This window comes from Bombina bombina, chromosome 4, assembly GCF_027579735.1.
Source record: "Bombina bombina isolate aBomBom1 chromosome 4, aBomBom1.pri, whole genome shotgun sequence".
NCBI lineage: Eukaryota > Metazoa > Chordata > Amphibia > Anura > Bombinatoridae > Bombina > Bombina bombina.
Window position 1 is genome coordinate 404,093,116 of NC_069502.1, and position 24,751 is coordinate 404,117,866.

General features: G+C 45.3%; 1 protein-coding gene across 2 annotated transcripts in view; it reads right to left on the minus strand.

Annotated features, from left to right (window-relative positions):
- The window catches only part of PIGZ (phosphatidylinositol glycan anchor biosynthesis class Z), a 57,875-nt gene that overhangs the window by 24,964 nt on the left and 8,160 nt on the right, over positions 1-24,751 (minus strand). The window contains exon 1 of one of the 2 annotated variants that reach the window (XR_008401781.1): positions 16,548-16,654. The exons of the other annotated variant lie outside the window; for it this stretch is intronic. The gene's annotated coding sequence lies outside the window, so the exon portion shown is untranslated. Of the gene's footprint in view, positions 1-16,547; positions 16,655-24,751 lie in introns of those variants that run through there. 2 annotated transcript variants of the gene reach the window in all.

The following is a 24,751-nucleotide window of genomic DNA, read 5'->3' on the forward strand; positions in this document are numbered from 1 at the left end:
GACAAAAAGCTGGAAGCTTATTTGAAGAAGATGTATGTTCATCAAGGTCTTCAATGGCAACCTGCAGTTTGAATTGCCACAGTAGCAAGTGCGGCATCTTATTGGTGCAACGCCTTGTCTGAATCAATTTTAGTAGAGACTCCGTTGGAGGAGATACAAGATAGGATTAAGGCTCTCCAACTAGCAAATTCCTTTATTTCTGATGCTAACATGCAAGTTATTAGACTGGCAGCCAAGATGGCTGGCTTCACTGTCCTAGCCCGCAAGGCATTGTGGCTTAAATCTTGGTCAGCTGATGTTACCTCTAAGTCCAAGCTTCTGGCACTTCCTTACAAGGGGAAGACCTTGTTCGGACCTGGTCTGGCAGAAATAATTTCTGATATTAAGGGTGGAAAAGGGTCTTCTCTACCGCAAGACAAGAAGAACAGACTCAAAGGACGTAAAAGTCATTTTCGTTCCTTTCGTAACTTCAAAGGTCAAAAGTCTTCCTCTTCTTCTTCCAAGCAGGAGCAGTCCAAGTCTTCTTGAAAGCCCAATCAGTCTTGGAATAAGGGGAAGCAATCAAAAAACCCTCAGCTGAGTCTAAGTCAGCATGAAGCATCGACCCCCAGTCCGGGATCGGGTCAAGTGGGGGGCAGACTTTCCCTGTTTTGTCAAGCGTGGAGACGAGATGTCCCAGATCCTTGGGCTGTGGACATAGTATCTCAGGATTACAAAATAGAATTCAAAACTTTCCCTCCCTGGGATAGATTCCACCTCTCAAGATTATCTGCAGACCAGGTAAAAAGAGAGGCATTGTTGAACTGCGTTCAGGACCTTTCCTCCCAGGGAGTGATTGTTCCAGTTCCAGTAAGGGAACAGCGTCTAGGATTTTATTCAAATCTGTTTGTGGTTCCCAAAAAAGAGAGAACTTTTCAACCCATTTTAGACCTAAAGTGCCTAAACAAGTTTCTCAGGGTACCGTCCTTCATAATGGAAACCATTCGTTCCAGACAGACATTTCACCCGTGGAATGGGATCTCTATCCGGAGGTGTTCTCCAGGTTAATCCTCAAATAGGGGGTGCCAGAGTTGGATCTGATGGCGTCTCGGCAGAACGTCAAGCTTCCAAGGTACGGTTCAAGGTCAAGGGATCCTCAGGCCGCTCTGATAAATGTTCTGGCGATTCCTTGGGAATTTCGGTCTAGCATACCTGTTTTCTCTGTTTGCGCTCCTTCCACGAGTTATTGCTCGTATCAAACAAGAGAGAGCATCAGTAATTCTAATAGCTCCTGCATGATCTCTCAGGATCTGGTATGCAGACCTAGTGAAGATGTCATCTCGGCCGCCTTGGAGGTTGCCTCTGAGGAAGGACCTTCTAACTCAGGGTCCATTCCTCCATCCAAATCTTGTTTCTCTGAAGCTGACTGCTTGGAGATTGAACGCTTAGTTCTGTCTAAGCGTGGATAAGCGTTGGTTATTGAGACCATGATCCAGGCTCACAAGCCTGTTACTCAAAATATGTACCATAAGATATGGAGTAAATAGCTTTATTGGTGTGAATCTAAGGGCTACTCGTGGAGTAGGGTCAGGATTCCTATCATTTTGTCTTTTTTCCAAGAAGGTCTGGAGAAAGGGTTGTCAGTCAGTTCTCTGAAAGGTCAGACTTCTGCATTATCTATTTTGTTACACAAGCATTTGGCAGATGTGCCAGATGTTCAATCTTTGTGTCAGGCCTTGGTCAGAATCAGGCCTGTGTTTAAACCTGTTGTTCCTCCTTGGAGCCTTAATCTTGTTCTTAAAGTTTTGCAGCAGGCTCTGTTTGAGCCAATGCATTCCATAGATATTAAGTTGCTATCTTGGAAGGTTTTGTTTCTTATTGCTATCTCTTCTGCTCGGAGAGTTTCGGAACTCTCGGCTTTGCAGTGTGATTCGCCTTATCTTATCTTTCATGCGGATAAGGCGGTCCTTCATACTAATACTTAAATTATGCTTAACTGATCATTTTCTTTTCTTCTGACAGGGAGAGTCCACAGCTGCATTCATTACTTTTGGGAAATACAGAACCTGGCCACCAGGAGGAGGCAAAGACACCCCAGCCAAAGGCTTAAATACCTCCCCCCCTTCCCTCATCCCCCAGTCATTCTGCCAAGGGAACAAGGAACAGTAGGAGAAATACCAGTGTGAAAAAGGTGCCAGAAGAATGAAAAATACTGTCGCCCCATAGATAAAAACACCGGCGGGGAGCTGTGGACTCTCCACGTCAGAAGTAAAAAAAAAGGTAATCATAATTGAAGTTTTTCTTCTTAAACCGGGAGAGTCCACAGCTGCATTCATTACTTTTGGGAAAACAATACCCAAGCTATAGACGACACTGAATGCAAAACTGGTACAAGAGGCAGCCCCTTCTGAGGGTACCACAGCATGAATCACCCAAAGCCCAACAAAAAAGCTGCTTCACCAGAAGCAGAGGGACCCAACAAAAATGGAAAGGACCAAGTAACTGCCCATCAGTTAAGACCAACAAGGCCCTTGCTAGAGACCATCCAGAATCACTAGACTCCACCGCGCACAAAGGCCTCCGAGTAGACAAAGTTCTGCACTCTCCGAGCCCACACAGAAATGCACCCCCCGACCCGAGGGAAGGGGGACCTCCATTTTTCCAAAGGGAAGAAGAAGAACCCAGATACTATAGCCCAAAAGGACCACCGGACAACAACTAGGGCAATAAAGAACCCCAAACACAGGCTTCCCTCTGCAAAAGAGGTCTCAGCGGATGCGAGCCGTCAACACTAGCTAAACAAAGATAGGAATCTGCACCTGGACTCTCCCAGAGGAAAAACTCTGAAGAAGAAAATGCAGAGCAACTCCTTCCTAAGAATACAGGGAGGAAAGGATACCCAAAAACCAGCAGAGAAAGAGCTACCTGCTGAGGGAAAGAAGCACTGCGAAACCTCCCACCTAGGGAAGGCCCAAACAATCTAACGATAATACGCAATCAAGGATCACCAGGGCCATCAGATCCCTTACCCCAACTCCGAGGTAACAGACCCAGCACCAAAGCGACTGGCAAAGTCAGAAAGAACAAGGGAATGAAAAGTTCCCTGAACCACCAAGACCCTCAGGAATGAGGAGAGGATCCAGACCCCCCAAGGACGAGCTTGGGTTCCAGAACCCAGACACAGCTCCCTTCCCAATAGAGGGGACACTCCCAAAAAAAAGGAGACCCCCTACTGAAAATGGCATCCAACCCGTTACACAACATCCTGCACACAAGGCAGGGAGGACCCCCTGAACAGAGGGAAAAAAGGACCTCCGGAGCACCAGGCGGATACTGTGGTATGCTCAGTCTTCCCCCAAAAGGAGAGGAAATGCCAACATAACCGCTCACCCGCCCACAGGCATGGAGCGTAATGCTGTAGACGGATGTCAAAAGCACAATACCAATTGACAGGAACCATCCGGCCACTACAGCCGGCCCAAAAGAATTCCAATTCTCAGTTAAAAGAGGAAAACCCAGCCGAAGAGACAAGAGGACGTCCTGGAACCGGAAAACTGGGCCGTCCAGATCCATCTAAGAGATCAGGACACAGAAAAACCCAAACATGTCCAGTCAAAGACAAGGATAAGGGCCATAGAACTGGACACCTGGAACCCGGAGCCGGCATGAAACTAATAACCCCTGAGGAACCCAAGTGTTACCCCATCCGGAGAAGACCTTGCACCATAGGCGAAGCAATCACAGTCGCATCCAAGGGATTGAACAATCAAGTAAGTATCCTAGAGACAGGGAGCTTGACCCCTAAATGCTCGAGGGACAATAAGTCTAAAGACTAAGGAAAACTTACAAGAGAACAGCGCTCAGAACCTAGAAATCTAGATCGAGAAGATTAATAGTCTCCAAAAATCCTCCCAGGATCAATATCCCGGAAACCCCTACAGCTCAAGAAATTATGAATGAACGAGCATTCCAAGTACTAACCATGCCCAACCCTGCGTATCTCCCGAGATCAGTCGAGATTGGGCACATTCAGGGTGGAGAGGCCGTAGGCAACCTAAACGCCTAAAATAGTACAAAGGATCTATCTGAGAGTATAGGGGAGAGTGGTCAGCAGATTCTAAAAGGATAGTTCTCTGCAACCAATCCAAAGTAAAAGTCTAAAAAAGAGAAAGAAAATGCGCTAAAAAGCTAGACCACTACAATATGGAAATAGTATGGATATAGTTAAAGTAGTATTAATATTGAATAATAAAATGAATGCATAGCAGTAGTAATTGCAACAAATGTTACAAATTTTTATATAAAATCATGACACAGAATAGCAATTTAACTATATCCATCCATACTATTTCCATATTGTAGTGGACTAGCTTTTTAGCGCATTTTCTTTCTCTTTTTTAGATTTCAACCTAAACACCTAGCAGGGGCAACCGCAGGAAAAAGAGACAACACAATCTCCAGAGCTCCAAACATATGGAAGCAGCCGAGATATCATAGGGGGAAACAAAGGGCTAAAACCCGAGCTTACAGAAAACAGATGATCAGAAACCCAGTCCCAATGAAGGGGAAAAAGCGGCACAACAACCTCGACCCCATAAGGAATAGGTATAGTCACCTAGGATTCACAACAGACAATCTAAGAAAAAGAATACCAAAAGAGGAGACGAGAATCCCCCCCTAATCTGGTACCATGGATATCCAAAGAGTCATCTGAACTTGCAACCCCATCGGAAAGAGAATTCTAACTCCGAGGCCAAAGGAACTCAGGAACCCCCAGAGTAAGCCTCGGCAGGATCCCACCACGGTAACCTCGCCAACAATCAGGAACAGAACATTGAGGACTGAGCCCAATCCCCTCTGATGCCCCACCCAAAGGAAAAACAAGGACCAGTCTAACATCTAGGAACGAAAGGCCTCCTATAACATATAAAATAAAGAACAAAAACAACTCCTCACCAGAGTCGGCACCCCAAACGGACCAGCCAGGTATAATGGGCACCACGTGGTTGATATAGACATCCAGGAACAGAAAAACTAGTGCCCGACCAGGACCAGCCTGACATATAGGGTACCATGGAACTGTCCAAGTCCACAGAAAAGTCAAATCGCTAGTAGGGATAGACAAACGATAGACATAACAATGCACCTCACTCATAGGCCCAAATGTTGTTGCCATTTCTCTTGTTCAGGTGAGAATTGCCTGGTATTTTGGGGCTGGATTGACCTTGTTAGGCGGATCAGACTGATATACTTTAGGAAAGTTCTCTTCTGTGAAAAGTACAATTAGGCTAAAAGATGTTACTCCCAGGTGATAACAGGGCCATAGAACAAGCCGTTGTTCATTCCTGGCAGATTGCTTCTCTTTCTACATATATTTGTATTATGACCCTGGGGAAAGTCTTTCTAAGTGTGATGGGGGAAACCAGACGTGGATTCCTTGCCCAATATGCCTAGAGGGTTATGGCTGCACCTCACTGACAAGGCCCAAAGGAGGCCGGAACGATTGTCTGGGGTTGCCATTTCCCCTTGTTCAGAGGAGAATTGCCTGGTATTTCGGGGCTGGACTGACCTAGTTAGGCGGGCTCAGGTCTGTAAAAAGCACAATTGGGTAACCGGGCCATAGAACCTGCCACTGAGCTGAGCTATCAATATCTCTTTGGTGGCAGGAATGCACCGCATGCAGGTAACATAGCTGGCAATGTTGTGCCAAGCCTGGATTGTCCGGTGAGAAACCAAATGTAGCTTTTGAATTTTTTCAAGCTCAGGACCTCAAGCAGCACGGGAAATGTAGTTTCCAAACATTCTGCTTAAAGGGGCATAAAACCCCAGCTTTTTTATTTCATAATTCATAAAGAGAATGCTATTTTAAACAACTTTCTAATTTACTTCTACACTCGAAATTCCTTTGTTCTGTTAGTATCCTTTGTTGAAAAACATACCTAGGTAAGCTTAGAGGTAGCAAAGCACTACTGGGAAATAGCTGCTGATTGGTGGTTAAACATATTTTTATATATATATTTTTTATCGTTGGCCTTGTGTGCACAGTTAGCTCCTAGTAGGGCAATGCTTCTCCTCCAACAAAGGATACCAAAAGAATAAAGCAAATTTAATGACAGAAGTAAATTGGAATGTTGTTTAAAACTTTAATAAGACTGAAGTACACGGTTACAGGGCAGCAGAAAAATACTGGGGATGGCGCTAAGCTGTGCTGTACGGTTCTGTCATATGCTTGAACAGTAGGAATGTGGGGAGATGAGTTTGTGCATGTGCGTTAGGACAAGGGGCTGGTGATCTTCCCTAGGAAAACTAAAAACACAGGGGGGGTGAGATAGCATTTAAAAAAATTATTCAGATGACAAAGCTGAGAAAAGCAACTTTTACATTCATAAGCAGCATAGGTGCTCACTTGTCGATTATCTATTATAGCTCAATCTCAAGGCTACTCCATCTACGAACAGTTAAAACGTAACATCTAATAATAATTTGCTAAAAAACAAACAAATAGTAAAACACGGACAGATAAAGGGACATGAAACCCAAAAATTTTCTTTCATGATTCATATTGAGAATACAATTTGAAACAACTTTCTAATTTAATCATATAATAATCATTTGTTGAAGGAGCAGCAATGCACTACTGGTTTCTAACTGAAAACATGGGTGAGCCAATGACAATCATTTTATATATGCAGCCACCAATCAACAGCTAGAACCTAGGTTCTCTGTTGCACATGAACTTGCCTAGATAAACATTTCAGCAAAGGATAACAAGAGAAAGAAGCAAATTAAATAATAGAAGTAAATTGGAAAGTTGTTTGAAATTGTATTCTCTATCTGAATCATGAAAGAAATTTTTTGGGTTTCATGTCCCTTTAAAAACAAAGTATCAGATTCCATGAACCTCTTCCATTACACCAAGTAACACAAGTAAAACCTATACAACCATGTGTTATGCTATATCACTGTGAGTATATTAAAGGGGAGATGATCCCTACAAAATGAGGGCTGATTTAACAAATAAGGATAGACATGATCCGCTGTAGCAGATCATGTCCGCCCGTCATCGCTAAATGCTGACCGCATACGCTGTCTGCATTTAACATTGCACATGCATTTCTAGTGAAATGCTTGTGCAATGCCGCCCCCTGCATTTTTGCGGCTGCTAGTAGCGAGAATCAATTATCCCTATCTTATCTGATTGAGATAATTGCTGTCCGCCACCTCAGAGGTGGCAGATGAGTTAAGGAGCAGTGGTCTTATGACTGCTGCTTCTTAACTTATGGACACTACTTCCACAGCATGAGACACTATGGGGGGAGCCAGCCTGTCTAGAGGGGCGGTAATGGCAGGAGAGCTGAAGGTCTGATAAGACTCCTTATCAAGATGTTTTTGTGTATATAAGCAGTGTGTTTCCACAATAAAGTTGTTCTTTTTGTTTCCCTGAATTCTAGTCTGTCTAGTTATTTGGGTGGGCTCCGCTATAATTACTTTCTCTGCTACATAGCAGCATGTTCCAGGTATAGGAAGGACCCTTCGGCAGAGCTACCCTGTAGGGGTAGCCGGTATCCGTCACAATTGGTTGCATCAGTGTGATGCTTCCATCGACCTGGAACATCCAAACTACCAACTGAAGCCCTCTTTGGATGGAGCATCAGTACGCTGGGCTGAGGAAGAGTATACTAAAAGCCCGGGAGAAAGTTGCCGGCAACAAGTTCAAGGCGGCAATCATAGCTGAACTCATGGAAGGCAATCAGGCTAGCGAGCCAGCTAGTGAGGTCGGTTGCAGCCAGGACAGCGAACGGCCCAGCGAGGCATCAACCAGGGAGACCACAATGTCCGAACTCCAGAGAGAGATCCAGTGGCGGCTGGACCTCTATGGGGCTGCCCCACCAGAGGAGGTTATCACTCGGATAATCGCAGATGCCACCCGGTTCCGGATGTTGGAGAGCCAAAAGTCTATGGGGGGAGCCGTGGCGGATCCCCTGGATCCACCTCCCCAGCCAAAGAAGCTACCCCATGAGGCTTTTTGAGTCTTCAAAGACAATGAAGAGGAGACAGTGTTTGAGACCCAGTGCGAGTAGCAGGGTGTTGCCAATTCCAACCGAGACACCCACCTGCTAGAAAAGCTGTGTGGACGGGTCCTGGAGGCTTTCAACACTGTGCCCCAAGGAGACTGAAAGAACTATGATCGGGTGAAGGAGCGTATCCTTGCCCGCAATGGTCTCATGCCGGAGGCTCACCAGCTGTAGTTCCGGAAACTAAAGAGGCAAGAGGGGCAGCCGTTCACGGAGTGGACCCACCGGTTGACTCGGTCCTTGGACTCTTGGTTCACAGGCCGCCACGTAAATACCCTGGATGAAGCTACCCAGCTCATTTTGTTGGAGCACCTCTACAACCACTCCCCGGCAGAGGTACGGGACTGGGTCAAAGATAAGGGGCCCAAAACAGCCGACCAAACGGCCATCTTGGCTGATCAGTACTTGGATGCCCGGCATCAGACCATCCCTGAGCCCCGACCAATGACCCGCTCTGCTCCAACCTCTGCCTGCCCTCCGGCACCTACCCGGTACCCCCAGACCTGACCGGCACCTATCTGCCCCCCTGGGCCCAGTTCATGGGTGCGGACAGGTGGGCCACATCAGACGGGACTGTCCGTCATGAAAGCCACCGGGGTCCCCCTCCGGGTCAGTGGACAAGGGCTCCTGCTGGAGGTTACTGAGCCGCCACTGTTTGGACGCAGAGGGCCCTGCAGACTATGCCGGCTGGGCAGAAGAGGAGGTCGGGGTCCTGCACCCCCGCCAGGTCATCTGAATCAATGATTTCGAGACAGTGGAGCCACAGTTAGCCTTGTCCAGCCACACCTGGTCCCCAACTCGGACCAAAAAGGAAAATCTCTTACAGTTCGTGTGGCTGGGGGTACAGTACTTCGGATCCCTACTGCACAGGTGCATCTGGATTGGGGTGCCGGTTCCCAAGCTGTGGAAGTAGGGATCACCTCGGCCACCTTGCTTCAGCCTTTGTGTGGAATAATGCCACGTATACTTTTCCACCACCCGCCTGCAAGCCAGATGACAGGCCACGGCACACAATATGGGGACCCAGGTAAGCCACTCTGCCCCTACCCACCGACCAGATCTCATGGGCGTTCCCCATTGACTTTGCCCAGAAGACACTGAGCGACCCAACCCTAGCTCCTTACCGTGACTGGGTAAGGACCGACCCCAAGGGCCCAGGGTGGCACCGTTTTGAGTAGGAGGGCTCCTGTACAGGATTGCTGAGAGGAAGAAAGGGCCATTGCCCAAGCATCAGCTGGTGGTACTGCAGAAGTATCCGTATGACCTGCTGCGTATAGGGTATGATGTTTTCCTAGCAGGACACCTAGGGATCTCTAGGACCCATCATCGACTGACCCAGACCTTCTTTTGGCCAGGGTTACAGGAGATATTAGGCAGTATTGCAGGACCTGTGACATGTGCCAGAGAGTAGGAAAGACCAGGGACCACTCCAAAGCCTCCTTACACCCCCTCCCCATCATTGATGAACCCTTCAGCAGGGTAGCTGTAGATATTATTATTCCATTGTCCCATCCCAGCCCCTCCGGGAAAAAGTATATACTGACAGTGGTAGATTATGCCACCCGGTACATGGAGGCAATCTCTCCTAATCTCTAATATCCAGGCGGAGACAGAGGCAGATGCGCTGCTCCGGATATTTGCCAGGGTAGGTTTTCCCTGGGAAGTGATCTCCGACCAAGGAACCCAGTTCACTGCCGAGCTCACCGAGCAGCTATGGAGACTTTGCAGGATAAAACCCCTGTACAGCGCTCCATACCAACTGCAGACTAATGGGACCCTGAAACAATTGCTTAGGACGTTCTCGGCCTCTCATAATGACTGGGAGAGGTAACTGCCACACCTCCTGTTCGCCTACCAAAAGGTGCCCCAGGAATCCACTGGGTTCTCCCCCATTGAATTGGTGTATGGCCGGAGAGTGAGGGGACCCCTAGACCTATTGAGAGCCCACTGGGAAGGGTTAGCGGGGGAGCAAGGACACTCCATTAAGGGGTATGTTCTAGAATTCAGGGACCGACTGAAGGACCTCACCGAGAGGGTGTGAGAGAACCTTCAGGTCGCTCAAGGTAGGAAGAAAGGAATGCCCGTAACCGGACCCTGGCAGTAGGGCAGAAGGTTCTGGCCTTGAAGCCTGTCAAAACAGACAAGCTACAGGCCTCTTGGCATGGACCCTACTGAGTGGTAGAGCAGCTGAATGACACAACCTATCTGGTAGCCAAATGCTCAGATGACCGGGTCCACTGGACCTTTCATGTGAACATGCTGAAGGCATACCAGGAAAGGGCCAGGCACATAGTTTCCATCTGTGCTCTGGCTATGAAGGACACCAAGAGTCTTCCCATGCCAGAGCTCTCAGGGCAAGATGTAGAGGACACACAGCTAGACGAGAGACTAGGAGGAGCAAATCTGACAGGTGCTAGGGAACCGACGAGACATGTTCTCCACTACCCCTGGGTACACCACAGCGGCAGTACACCAAGTGGAGACCCCAGGGCAGGTGCCTCTGCAACAGCCGGCGTACTCGGTTCCTGGGGCAGTTAGAGAAAGTATGCAAAGCGAGCTCAGGGAAATGCTGGACCTAGGTGTCATTGAACCGTACAACAGTCCCTGGGCCTCCCCGGTGGTACTGGTACCCAAGCGGGACAGGACCACCAGATTCTGCATAGACTACCGTAGGCTCAATGACCGAACCACGACCGTTGCCTACCCCATGCCCCGGGTCGATGACCTGCTAGACCGGATGGCCCATGGCAACTTCCTGACCACCCTAGACCTTTGCAAGGGATACTGGCAGATTCCCTTGGACCCAGAGTCCATCCCAAATTCGGCATTCATCACCCCCTTCGGCCTATACCAGTTTAGGGTCATGCCATTTGGGATGAAGAATGCTCCGTCGACCTTCCAGAGGATGGTAGATCACCTCCTGGATGGCCTCCAGGATTATGCCTGTGCCTACCTGGATGATATCGCGATCTACAGCGACACCTGGGAAGACCATCTGGTCCACCTAGGCGTCGTTCTAGACTGCATCAGGGCCGCCGGTTTGACCCTGAAGCCCGAGAAATGTACGATAGAGCACTCAGAGGTCCAGTACCTTGGACACTGAGTGGGCTGCGGGAAGCAGTGGCCGGAGACGGCGAAGCTTGAGGCATTTGCGAACTGGCCAACCCCAAAGACCAAGACACAAGTCTTAGCTTTTTTAGGTACTGCAGGAAACTACCGCAGGTTTGCCCCCAACTACAGTGCTCTGGCCAGACCCCTGACCAACCTAACCCGAAGACTGTTGCCCTGACAGGTCCTGTGGTCTCCGGAGTGTGAGTGCGCCTTCCAAAGCCTTAAGGCAGCTTTGATTTCTGTCCCTGTCCTGGCCGCTCCTAATCCAGCCAAACGTGTTTGTGTAAACACAGATGCCTCCATGTTCGGGTTGGGAGCAGTACTGAGCCAGGTGGACGACGAAAGGCAGGACCACCCCGTAGCCTATATCAGCAGGAAGCTGTTGCCCAGAGAAGTAGGCTATGTGGTGGTGGAGAAAGAGTGCCTGGCCCTGGTGTGGGCCCTGAAAAAATGTCAGCCCTACCTGTACGGATGGCCCTTCACCATCCTCACGGACCACGACCCCCTGGTTTGGCTAAACCGAGTTGCTGGGGACGATGGACGCCTGTTGCGGTGGAGTTTAGCCTTGCAGCCCTTTAACTTTACCATCCAATACAGGCCAGGAAAAAGCAATGGAAATGCCAACGGACTTTCCTGGCAAACTGAATTAGAATAGCTCTCCCTGACATCCCCAGGCCTGGAAGGGGGGAGCTGTCATGAATACCAGGTTGTCAAGGGTAAACCTCCACCCCCTACTACCTAGCCCCCTCCATTCTCTCACCGGATTTGAGAGCTTTTGAGAGCATTCACGATCTCCCAGATGCTTGGTTTTGTTTATTTTTATGTTTTGTACATCCTCACAGAAGAGCTGATCTCTGACCGCTCTTTTGGGGATTGGTACCCCCTGGGGAGGGCAAGAGGTGGGGTGATTGCCGGAAGTGACCTCCCTTGGGAACCGGGGGTTTCGGACCCCCCTAAAACTCCTACTTCCCCTTGGCCTTCCCTGTGTATGTTTGATCACCCGTAGCTCCGGACCCCAGCCAAGGATCACGTTGCTTTTTGGACTGTGGCATCTGGGGACCGAGGGCTTTCCAACAACACCCTGGAAGTGCTGCCGCTCCCTCAGGTTAACCCCAGACTAGCCACCACTGTACCACTGGGACTCTATAAGACAATGGACACTATCGGGGGCGCCAGCCTGTCTAGAGGGGCGGGAATGGCAGGAGATCTGAGGGTCTGATAAGACTCCTTATCAAGATGTGTTTTGTGTATACAAGCAGTATGTTTACACAATAAAGTTGTTCTTTTTGTTTCACCCGAATTCTAGTCTGTTTAATTATTTGGGTGAGCTCCGCTATAGTCCCTTTTTCTGCTACATAGCGGCATGTTCCTGGTATAGGAAGGACCCTTTAGTGGAGCTACCCAGTCGGGGTAGCCGGTATCCATCACAATCTAGGCCACTGGTTTTCAAACTAGACCTCAGGCCACATTTTGAGGATATCTGAACAAGAGCACAGGTAAAACAATCAACTAATTAGTAAACCTGGTTATTTTACCTGCTCTCATCCAAGGTTATCCAGAAAACCTGGATTGTTGGGGAGACCTGAGGACAGGTTTAAAAAACAGTGATCTCTGCCCATTTTTGTATATTTCATTCCACCATTTCACTGCCAAATGTGATCAAACTTTCCGTAACTTTTTAATAAAGTTTGGGTTTCTCGCTGAAATTATTTACATACTGCTTGTGACATCATAACAATGATGACACAAATTGCTGTAATAGCTTCTCTGGGATCCCCTTTGTTCAGAATTAGCAGACATACATGGCTTTGCCATTGCTTTTTGGTAATTAGAATGCAGCTAATTGCAGCTGCGCACAACAATTCTATTATTCCCAGCAGTGAAGGCGTTAATCAGGTAGCTTGTAAGGTTAATTTTAGCTTTAGAGTAGAGGTTACCCTCCCACCTGACACCTCCCAACCCCTGATCCCTCCAAACAGCTCTGTTCCCTCCCTCACCCCCCACTGGTCAACACCATCTTAGGTACTGACAAAGTCTGCCAGTATGCAGTTCAGTTTTTTTTTTTTTTTTTTAAATAATGATCCTCCTCAACCCTCCCACCTCCCTGATCCCCCCAAATAGCTCTCCTTATGTATTTTGCAGATCGATGACAAATCCAGCTTCCTCTAATCATTGCATGCCCCCATTGGCATCCAGCTCGTGGGGCATGCAACGATTGGAGGAAGCCGGATTCGTCATCAATATGCAAAATACAGAAGGAAATGCCGGTGGAGAATCTGCGGTCTGTTTACCGTAACTAAATGGTAAGTATTTAATAAAAAAGCGTGTTTGTAAATTTAATGAATTAAAGAGCCCCTGTTTTTTAAGAGTATTTTTAGATACTGGCCACTAATTCCTTAAACTTTACAATCACTTTGAAGCTGTTTATTTGGATTTTGAAACACGAATTGCAAGTCTGTACATAGCTGGTTTGTAAAACATTAGCTGACTACCTGACAAAGAAGATAGATCTATTGGAAAACAGCGACAGATCCCCATAAACAGAACAAAAATATTTATAATTCATCATAGGAACATCCATTTTTCAAATTACCAAAAGCTGTAATACACATTAAAATCTCCACTTTTAGACGCAACAAAGAAAAATATAGTAATGTCATATTTGTAACTGACAGCCATCTGCTGTGCATTGACACTACATCCTCTATCATTAGTGCAAATGAGAAAAAAATGGTAATAATAAAACAACTATATCCAACATCTAAAATGTGCTGTATAGGGAATTATAGTATAAATCCTGGTTAGTTAATTGGGAATTCATTGAAATATGGGAAGAGGCCTCTAAACAAACTCTAAAGAACTGGACTTTTTGCAGAGGACAATGAGCTGTAATATGGTGCTCCTGTGTTGACGTGAACAATAGGAACCATTGATACTGGATTAGCTCATTCTAGAAAATTAGCACTCTGTCTTCACAATGAGGCCTATTTATCAAGCCATCAACCGCAAATACGCTGGATGCCATAGGAATCAATGGGAGTCTGAAAGCAGCGAAAGCTCATGTTCGCTGCTGCCCGATATCCCATTGATTCCTATGGGAGAATAAAAGTTATGTTTACACCTAACTCCCTAACATATACCCCGAGTCTAAACACCCCTAATCTGCCGCCCGACACCGCCGCCACCTACATTATACTTATTAACCCCTAATCTGCCGCACCGACACCGCCGCCACCTATATAAAGTTATTAACCCCTATCCCACCGCTCCCGGAGCCTACCGCAAATAAATAAAGTTATTAACCCTTAAACCGCCAACCCCCACATCGCCATAAACTAAATTAACCTATTAACCCCTAAACCTAACAACCCGCTAACTTTATATTAAATATTAACTCATCCCTATCTTATAATAAATTTAAACTTACCTTTAAAATTAAATTAAACTATATTACACTATTTATTAACCTACCCTATTATACTAAAATTACATTAAACTATATTAAAATATTAATCTACCCTAACTATTATACTAAAATTATTTTAAACTATATTAAAATATTCATTAACCTACCCTAACTTTTATAATAAAATTACATTAAACTATATTAAAATAGGGTTAGGTGTTTAAATATATAATATAGTTAATTTAATTTGTAGTTTAATGTAATTTTAGTATAAAAGTTAGGTTAGATTAATTATTAATTTAATATAGTTTAATGTAATTTTAATATAATAGTTAGGGTAGGTTAATGAATATTTTAATATAGCTTAATGTAATTTTAGTATAATAGTTAGGGTAGATTAATAAATATTTTAATATAGTTTAATGTAATTTTAGTATAATAGGGTAGGTTAATAGTTTAATTTAATATTACAGGTAAGTTTAAATTTAGTATAAGATAGGGATGAGTTAATATTTAATATAAAGTTAGCGGGTTGTTAGGTTTAGGGGTTAATAGGTTAATTTAGTTTATGGCGATGTGGGGGGCTGGCGGTTTAGGGGTTAATAACTTTATTTAGTTGCGGTGGGCTCCAGGAGCGGCGGGATAGGGGTTAATAACATAATTTAGGTGGTGGTGGTGTAGGGGGCAGCAGATTAGGGGTTAATAACATAATGTAGGTGGCGGTGGGCTCCGGGAGCGTAGGAATAGGGGTTAATAACTTTATTAGAGTGGCGGGCTCCGGGAGAGGCGGTTAAGGGGTTAATAACTTTATTTAGTTGCGGCGGGTCAGGGAGCGGCAGGATAGGGGTTAAACAGTTTAGTATAGTGTGGGTGTTTAGTGACAGTATACAAATAAAGCTTGGAAAAAGACGAAGAGCAGCGAGATCAATGACTGTTAGTTAACAACAGTTCGCTGCTCATCGCCCCGTACTTGGTGCACGGCTTTTTGACAGCTTTTTTGTTAACTATGGAGAGCGTATTCAGGTCCGCGGCAGCGATGTTAGGCGATGTCAGGCGAGCGTATTGGTGCCGGCGAATGCAGCACAGTTGACAGATTGATAAATAGGCCCCAATGTATGAGAATAATGACTTGTAAAGAATAAAATCTTAAAAGGGATTGAGCCACTCCATAAAAAGCTGTAACAATCATCTGCCTGCAGTGTTGTTCGATATAGATTTGTCACTTTTATTTATTTAGTTTTTCTAACCATAGAAAGAAATATACACACTTGCGTGCTAGTTATCATATATGTGTGTATATATATATATATATATATATATATATATATATATATGTGTGTGTGTGTGTGTATGTATATATTGAGGGCTATATTGTTTTCCTTTTCTCCCTGCTGTAGCCAATCAGAGGCACTACTCTAAAGTGAGACTCTGTAAGGTTTGTGGAAGCTGTTTTTGAGATTTCATATAATTATTCCCCAAAATCTCAATCAACTCCTGTTAGGACCACCCAGTCTCACACCAGACCACAGACTCTTAGATTGTATCAGGAGTCCTGCTATGCTCATTGACTGAGGGATGACAATATAGTCATTCACTGGAGGGAGTATATAGATTATTAGAACAGTCTTTATTTATGTATAGCTGTGGTAGGTTTCCCAATGACAGGATTAGACCAAGATTGGTAAACAGGCTTAATGGTATGCGTTCAGTTTGTCACTGGTATATTGCAAAAGGAGGTAGTATTAAGACATAGTCCAGAGTTTGCATGTGTAGGCAGAGTCAAGTGTACACTCGTAGTATTAGGTAAGTAAACAGATAGCAGCTTGTTAGTTAGCACACAGTGTGTGCGCAACACATAAAGCACAGATCAAGGTTGTATAATATTAAAGCAAATGACAGGCAGTCTTATGGCATGCATAATTTATGAGTTGCAATGCAGTACACACAATGTAAGGTGACATTTTAGGAGACAATACCGTACTTCAGCTGCAGGAAAAGGTAACCGGATAGTACAGCAGAAGAGAGTGTCTCAGCTGTGTGATGTCAGCGGTGCTGCTTGTGAACAGCGTGCAGAGGAGAAGTGCTGGATCCGAATGGAGAGACCGAAGGTAAGTAGCCTGATGATCCTGCAGCTATAGGCAGTGATGAAGATCAGTATGAGAGAGCCTGTAGTCAGGATACAGAAATTTAAATTACAAATGATATAGCAACGGTCAGAAGAACCAGCAATACCAGGCTAGTTTCAATGCACTGAAGGGAGACCGTAGTCCACTGAGTCAAATTACCTAGCAAAGAGGTAGAAGAGGAGGGGCCTTAAATAGGGAGTCAAAGGAGACTTAAAGGTATACACACGTATATGTGTGACAGGCTCATAGTAGCATTGCCCTATACCAGGGGTGGTGGACCTTGGCACTTCAGACGTTTCAGAACTTCATTTCCCATGATGCTCGATTAGACTGCAGAGTGCCTAAGCATCATGGGAAATCTAGTTCTGAAACATCTGGAGTGCCAAGGTTCGCCATAACTGCCATATACACAGAAAATCTCAGGCTATAGCATGCATTATTTACTTGGTACTACAGGAAATGATAAAAGTTAAGCACAAAGGAGACAATATTTTAGAATTAATGTCAATAGCACTAACATCTGAAACCCTGCGGAAGGAAAGGAGACAAGGAAGGGTAGCCAATTTAGCTGAGAGTTGTTTGAGGGAAATATTAGGATTAGAAGGCCAATTTAGCAGGAAGGAAATTACAAGATCTACTTCCCAGAAAAAAAGAGTATTTTGAAGAAGGAGGATTCTTGATTCTAATGGCTTTGAGAAGGTGGCAAATATGGGGGTGACAACAAATAGGAAGATCATTAATGAAATTGTGACTAGCGGAAATAGCTGAACAGGCAAGATTAATGGAAAGATAAGCGAAACCATCATCAAAAAGAGAAGATAAATAATTAATTATTTCGGTAAGAGGGGCAGAAATTGGATCCACAATCCTTCGTGAGCACCAGACAGACCATTTGGACCAGGCTGAAACGTATGCTTTTTTGGTGCCAGGAGCCCATGATTCCTGAAGAAGGGATTTAGACCTTTCCAAAAGTCCTTCGAGGGTCCAGGGGACCCTGAAATTGTCCAGGCTATGAGGTTAAGGGACCCGTCTAGAAAGAATGGATGAGGACGATCTAGAGGGTCTAATAAAGGATGGGAAGTTGAGGGATGAGAAGAGGGTGAAGGAAGGAAAGCTCCAGCAGAGAGGGGTACAAGGATTGGATTGGCCAAAGAGGAGTTATCAGGAGAAGGGAGATCTGGGATCTGTGAAGATGAACGAGGGTTCTCGGAATCATAGAAAAAAGAATAGGTTCCTTGAATTGGACAGATTTGGAGAAACGCGTCTATTGCAGAGGCCTCTGGGTCCAGATGTCAACTGAAATAGGGTCTCATTTGGAAGTTGGATCTGAAAGCAAAAAGATCTATTACAAAGGGACCTCTCAGAGAGGAAAGAGAGTGGAAAATTTCTGAAAGTAATTTCCAAAAGCTGGAGACTTGAAGATAACAAGATTTCCAGACTGTGGCAAAATTGGAGAGGCCAGGAAAGTATTCGGCCTGGATTAGGGCTGGGCAATATGGGCACAACAAAAAAAAATTGTGATTGCTATTTATTGCGATTTTCTTATAAATGACTATAACACCTTAATTTTTCAATAAAAAAATGTATTTAAGACTACAGAATCATAATGTACATGTTTCTCATTGTCCAATACACCCAGGGAGAATAAAAATACAAACCACATATGTGTGTGTATATATATATATATATATATATATATATATATATACTCAAAAAAGAAAAAACAAGAAGGATAGAACAAGAACAGATAAGATAAAAGTATGTCCTAGCCGGCACTTCCACTTAGAGAAAATCAAAAGATATAAGCCTCATGGTAATGTGTGTGATAATAGCCAATCCCAAGGTGACAGGCTCCCTTCCCAGAGATATACGTTAATACATATGAAATATGCAAATAAAATTAATTTAATAAGTAAATAGAAAATAGAGACACATATACACACAATTATACATTATACAATTCTAAGAAATTGGCAAGTTATTAATAACAATGTCTACTAGAAACATACAATTACACCAATGACCATTGGATACTAGAGGAATATAACCAAAGGAACTCAGAGTCACTAAGGTCATATAGGATCCATATAAGAAAGCTTAGATAGAACTATCTGCATGAGTCCTTAAGGTAACTAGTATTGCAGCCTCCAAAAATTATCAGTTGTAATCCTTGAGCTTACAGTGCTGAAAAAGCGCTAGTTCATGTGCAAACAAAAGCAATTCAGGTTAGTAATGCAACAACTTTCTCCCTGCACGTATGTAGAGATGAGCAAGGTCAGTTCATACATATGAAGCCACAGTAAGCAGGGTCTATTAGCGTGTTAGTGAATGCAAACTAATCGGTTCAAGCTTATTAGGTCATACAACAGTAATAGAAGCAATCTATCAGTTTAATTGTTCAGTCAATGGTTAGTATCTTGTCAAATGAAAATTAAGAATCTCACCAATCTTCACAGCGGATCAAGGCCGCTGCAATATCATATCCTTTATATCCGATCTGTTGCAGAAATTACTTTTGTAGCATACCCCGCTCCAACTATATCCTGCAGGTATCTCACCTCATATGGGCTTCATATGGAGAATGGTAGGCTGATATTCTTAAAGGTCCATGGAGTGCTGAAACGGCTCGGTCGGCCTAACCGAGCATGTAAGACAAAGTACAATTATTATATATACTAGTGGGAAAGCCTGCCCAGAGAGCAGTCTATTGTGGTGACAACCACCGAACCACCCTGCCATTTTCGGAAGGGCAGTCTAGTGTGGTGACAGAACCACCCTGCCATTTTCGGAATCCACCTGAATGCAGCATACGCTGCATCCAGGTGGATTCCGAAAATGGCACAGTGGTGAAAGAATCCACCTGGATGCAGCTTATGCTTACGCTGCATCCAGGTGGATTTTTTCACCCCCCTGCCATTTTTGGAATCCACCTGGATGCAGCTTACGCTGCTATTTTTGGAATCCACCTGGATGCAGCTCCCCCCTCTCTTTTGCTCTCTCTCTCCCCTCTCTTTTGCTCTCTCTCTCCCATCTATTTTGCTCTCTCTCTCCCCTCTCTTTTGCTCTCTTGCTCTCCCCTCTCTTTCGCTCTCTCTCTCCCCCTCTCTTTTGCACTCTCTCTCTCCCCCCTCTGTATTGCGCTCTCTCTCCACCCTCTCTTTTGCGCTCTCCCCCCGTCTCTTTTCTCTCTCTCCCCTTCTCTTTTGCTCTCTCTCCCCCCTCTTTTGCTCTCTCTCCCCCTCTTTTGCTCTCTCTCCCCATCTCTTTGGCGCTCTCTCTCCCCTCTCTATTGCTCTCTCTCCCCCCTCTCTTTTGCTCTCTACCCCCTCTCTTTTGATATCCCCCCCCTCTCTTTTGCTCTGTCTCTCTCCCCCTCTCTATTGCTCTCTCTCCCCCTCTCTTTTGCGCTCTCTCTCTGACCCTCTCTTTTGCTCTCTCCCCCCTCTCTTTTGCTCTCTCTCCCCCTCTCTTTTGCTCTCTCTCCCCCTCTCTTTTGCTCTCTCTCCCCCTCTATTTTGCTCTCTCTCTCCCCCTCTATTTTGCACTCTCTCTCCCCCTCTATTTTGCACGCTCTCTCCCCCTCTATTTTGCACTCTCTCTCTCCCTCTATTTTGCTCTCTCTCTCTCCTCCATCTCTTTTGTGCTCTCTCTCTCACCTTCTCTTTTGCTCTCTCTCTCACCGTCTCTTTTGCTCTCTCTCTCCCACCTCTCTTTTGCTCTCTCTCTCCCCCCTCTCTTTTGCGCTCTCTCTCTCACCCTCTCTTTTGCGCTCTCTCTCCACCCTCTCTTTTGCGCTCTCTCTCCCCCCCTCTCTTTTGCTCTCTCTCTCTCCCCTCTCTTTTGCGCTCTCTCCCCCTCTCTTTTTCTCTCTCTCCCCCTCTTTTTTGCGCTCTCTCTTCCCTCTTTTGCGCTCTCTCTCCCCCCTCTCTTTTGCGCTCTCTTTTTCCCCCCTCTCTTTTGCTCTCTCTCTCCCCTCTTTTTTGCTCTCTCTCCTCCCTCTCTTTTGCTCTCTCTCCCCCTCTCTTTTGCGCTCTCTCTCTCCTCCCTCTCTTTTGCTCTCTCTCTCTCCCCCCTCTTTTTTGCTCTCTCTCCCCCCTCTCTTTTGCTTTCTCTCCCCCTCTCTTTTGCCCTCTCTCTCCCCATCTCTTTTGCTCTCTCTCTCTCCCCCATCTCTTTTGCTCTCTCTCTCCCCTCCCTCTCTTTAGCTCTCTCCCCCCTCTCTTTTGCTCTCTCTCCCCCTCTCTTTGCTCTCTCTATCTTCCCCTCTCTTTTGCTCTCTCTCCACCCTCTTTTGCTCTCTCCCCCTCTTTTTTGCTCTCTCTGCCCCCTCCTCTTTTGCCCTTTCTCACCCCTCTCTTTTGCTCTCTCTTCCCCTGTTTTTTGCTCCCTCTCACCCTTCTCTATTTCTCCCCTCTTTTACTCTCTCTCACCCCTGTTGTGTGCTCACGCCCGGCTCTGGCCCTCTACCACATCACACCCCGGCTCCGCCCGTCACATCCGGCCCCACCCCCTTCACGCCCGGTAGTCCATGCCCCCTTAATGGATCAGGTGCCAGGTCAGTTTGCCCACACCTCCATTAGCAGAAGATCGTAACGATCAGGCATCTGGCCTCATATGGAGGCGGAGTACCGATCGCACTCTGGCTCCATATGTAGCAGATGCCTGAAGCTTCAGGAGCTCCAGCTCTCAGCTGTTATGTTACAGCTGAGAGTTGGAGCTCCTGAAGCTGTCTCTCGCTGAGGTGGCTGCGGGCGCATCCAACATTCCTTTGAGGATGCGTGCGCAACTGCCGATGGTGACGGACATTACAAACACAATTATAGTATAGATATTTATAACCTACAGTATTATTTTATTACAATGTGAGCACTAATGTTCTATTAAAAAATAAGCAAGCTTCATAATATACAGTAATATTCTTAGTTCCAGAGTGAAAAATCTCTGTGCCTGCAGAAATATTGCAAGTAATCATGCTCCATAGTATGCAGTAATATTCTATTTTGTGCAATTCAGTATATCATATAAGAGAATGGACAAACAAAAATGGCACTGCCTTGAGAGAATATAGAGAATATGTGGGGTAAAATGATTAGAGGGACCTAGCACTGCATCCACAAATCAGCAACAGTACGAATCAGTTATATAAAATGCAAGTAAGCTTTATACTCTGCAGTAATGTCTCTATAGCAAACAATAATAGTGAAAAGTAAGCCAGCTGAGCTCTATAGTTTGCAGTATGATTCTAATGCAAAGGAGTCAAAATAATTCAGCACCAGTATTCTAGGTGATGTTCTAGCTGCAGGGTCCACACTCCAGACCCATAAAGTACAAACAAAAGTCCAGAAGGCAGCTGCACTATACAAAAATATATGAATTTATTTAGTACATAAAACAAATGCAACGTTTCGGACCTATCCAGTCCTTAGTCATGCAGACTAAGGACTGGATAGGTCCGAAACGTTGCATTTGTCTTATATACTAAATAAATATATTTTTGTATAGTGCAGCTGCCTTCTGCACTTTTCTAATGCAGAGGAGACAAGCTCTTTATCTTAAAGGGCCAGTAAACATAGAAAATAAAGTTATATAATTCTGCACATAGTGCAGAATTATATAACATTATATTAGTGCTAGCTTTATAGAACCTAATATTGCAGGTGAACTTTTATTAAAAAGGACCAGACCCGCTCTCTGTGCTCTACTGAGCGGGTCTGTTTTTTACACTGAGCGCATCTGGCCAGCTGTCTAGTCACAGCCCGGCCCAATCGCGCTTTTACACTCAGTGCAGCTCGCTCCTGCTCTGTCTGACAGCGGAAGCGAGCTGCACTGAGTGTAATGGCACGATCGGGCCGGGCTGTGACTAGACAGCTGGCCAGATGCACTCAGTGTAAAAAACAGACCCGCTCAGTAGAGCACAGAGAGCGGGTCTGGAAAACACTTTTTTAATAAAAGTTCACCGGCAATATTAGGTTCTATAAAGCTAGCACTAATATAATGTTATATAATTCTGCATCCATCCTCAATGAAGCGGCAAAAGTCCACATCGAAGCCGGCAGAAGTCTTCATCCAAGCGGGCCGAAGTCTTCATCCTAGCCGACAGAAGTCTTCATCCAGACGGCATCTTCTATCTTCATCCATCCGGCGCGGAGCGGCTCCATCTTCAAGACATCCGCGCGGAGCATCCTCTTTAATCGACGGCTCTTCCAGAATGAAGGTTCCTTTAATGGACATCATCCAAGATGGCGTCCCTTGAATTCCGATTGGCTGATAGAATTCTATCAGCCAATCGGAATTAAAGGGTAAAAAAACCTATTGGCTGATTGGAACAGCCAATAGAATGCAAGCTCAATCCTATTGGCTGACTGCATCAGCCAATAGGATTTTTACCCTTTAATTCCAATTGGCTGATAGAATTCTATCAGACAATCGGAATTCAAGGGACGCCATCTTGGATGACGTCCCTTAAAGGAACCTTCATTCTGGAAGAGCCGTTGATTGAAGACGATGCTCCGCGCCGTATGTCTTGAAGATACTTTGGGGGCTGAAATAGGTTGTCTTCAAGAGCCTTTGACCCCACATATTAGCTTCCACAGAGGCCTCTGCACAGGCTGCCTCTAACTGCTCATCTGCACTGAAATGGTTTTCTTTTCATTGTTACAGCATCTGAAGCAGTAAGAGTCATAAACCGCTGGCATATTAAATGCTGCTATCACATACCTTGACTCTTTACCTGGGACCTCTATTCTACTCAACTGAGCTAATCCCCAGCGGATAAAGCCCCACACAACAGACCTAAGACAAGCAGTAGGCAGGACAGGAGCCCTAGCACATGTCCTACCACATGTCAGTGCAGCTATGTTCAGAGACAGCTGCCATGCCTGCGAGGGATTGCATTCCTTTGTTTGTTGAACAGCATGCTCATCCGGTTGTTCCCTGACCCTGGTGCAAAGCAAGATGGGGCATACTGCAGAGCAGTACATATGGCTACACTACTCCCTCACTCAGCCAGACCCTGGTGCATTTGAGTTCCAAGACTCCCTCTGGACACACCCACTTTGGTTGTTTTTCATGATCTGATTTGCTGACCCTAAACAAAGCCTCTCCTGCCCCTGTGTAATACCGGCTGTGTGTAAATATCTGACTTAAATTCCCCTGCTGCGTGGCCTAAAAAAAAGATCCAGTTGCACCGGGCACAATTTTCGATGCATCTGGTAGTGGGGGTTGGACTTCAGCCCACTTGGATGAAGACTTCTGCCGGCTTGGATGAGGACTTCGGCCCGCTTGGATAAAGACTTCGGCCCGCTTCAATGAGGACTTCGGCCCGCTTGGATGAAGACTTCTGCCTGCTTCGATGAGGACTTCGGTCCGCTTGGATGAAGACTTCTGCCGGCTTCGATGAGGACTTCGGCCCGCTTGGATGAAGACTTCTGCCGGCTTCGATGAGGACTTCTGCCGCTTTGTTGAGGATGGATGTAAGGTCTTCAAAAACAGTAAGTGGATCTTCAGGGGTGAGTGTTAGGATTTTTTAAGGGTTTATTGGGTGGGTTTTATTTTTAGCTTAGGGTTTGGGCGGAAAAAGAGCTAAATGCCCATACAAATGCCCTTTTCAGGAGAATGGGGAGTTTAGGTTTTTTAGATAGGATTTTATTTGGGGGGTTTGGTTGTGTGGGTGGTGGGTTTTACTGTTGGCGGGTTGTTTGTATATTTTTTTACAGGTAAAACAGCTGATTTCTTTGGGGCAATATCCCGCAAAAAGGCCCTTTTAAGGGCTATTGGCAGTTTAGTTTAAGCTAGGGTTTTTTTTATTTTGGAGGGGCTTTTTAATTTTGATAGGGCTATTAGATTAGGTGTAATTAGTTTAAATATTTGATCATTTATTTTTTATTTTGTGCAATTTAGTGTTTTGTTTTTTTGTAATTTAGTTAATTGTATTTAATTAATGTAATTTATTTAATTGTAGTGTAAGGTTAGGTGTTAGTGTAACTCAGGTTAGGTTTTATTTTACAGGTAAATTTGTATGTATTTTAACTAGGTAGTTAGTAAATAGTTAATAA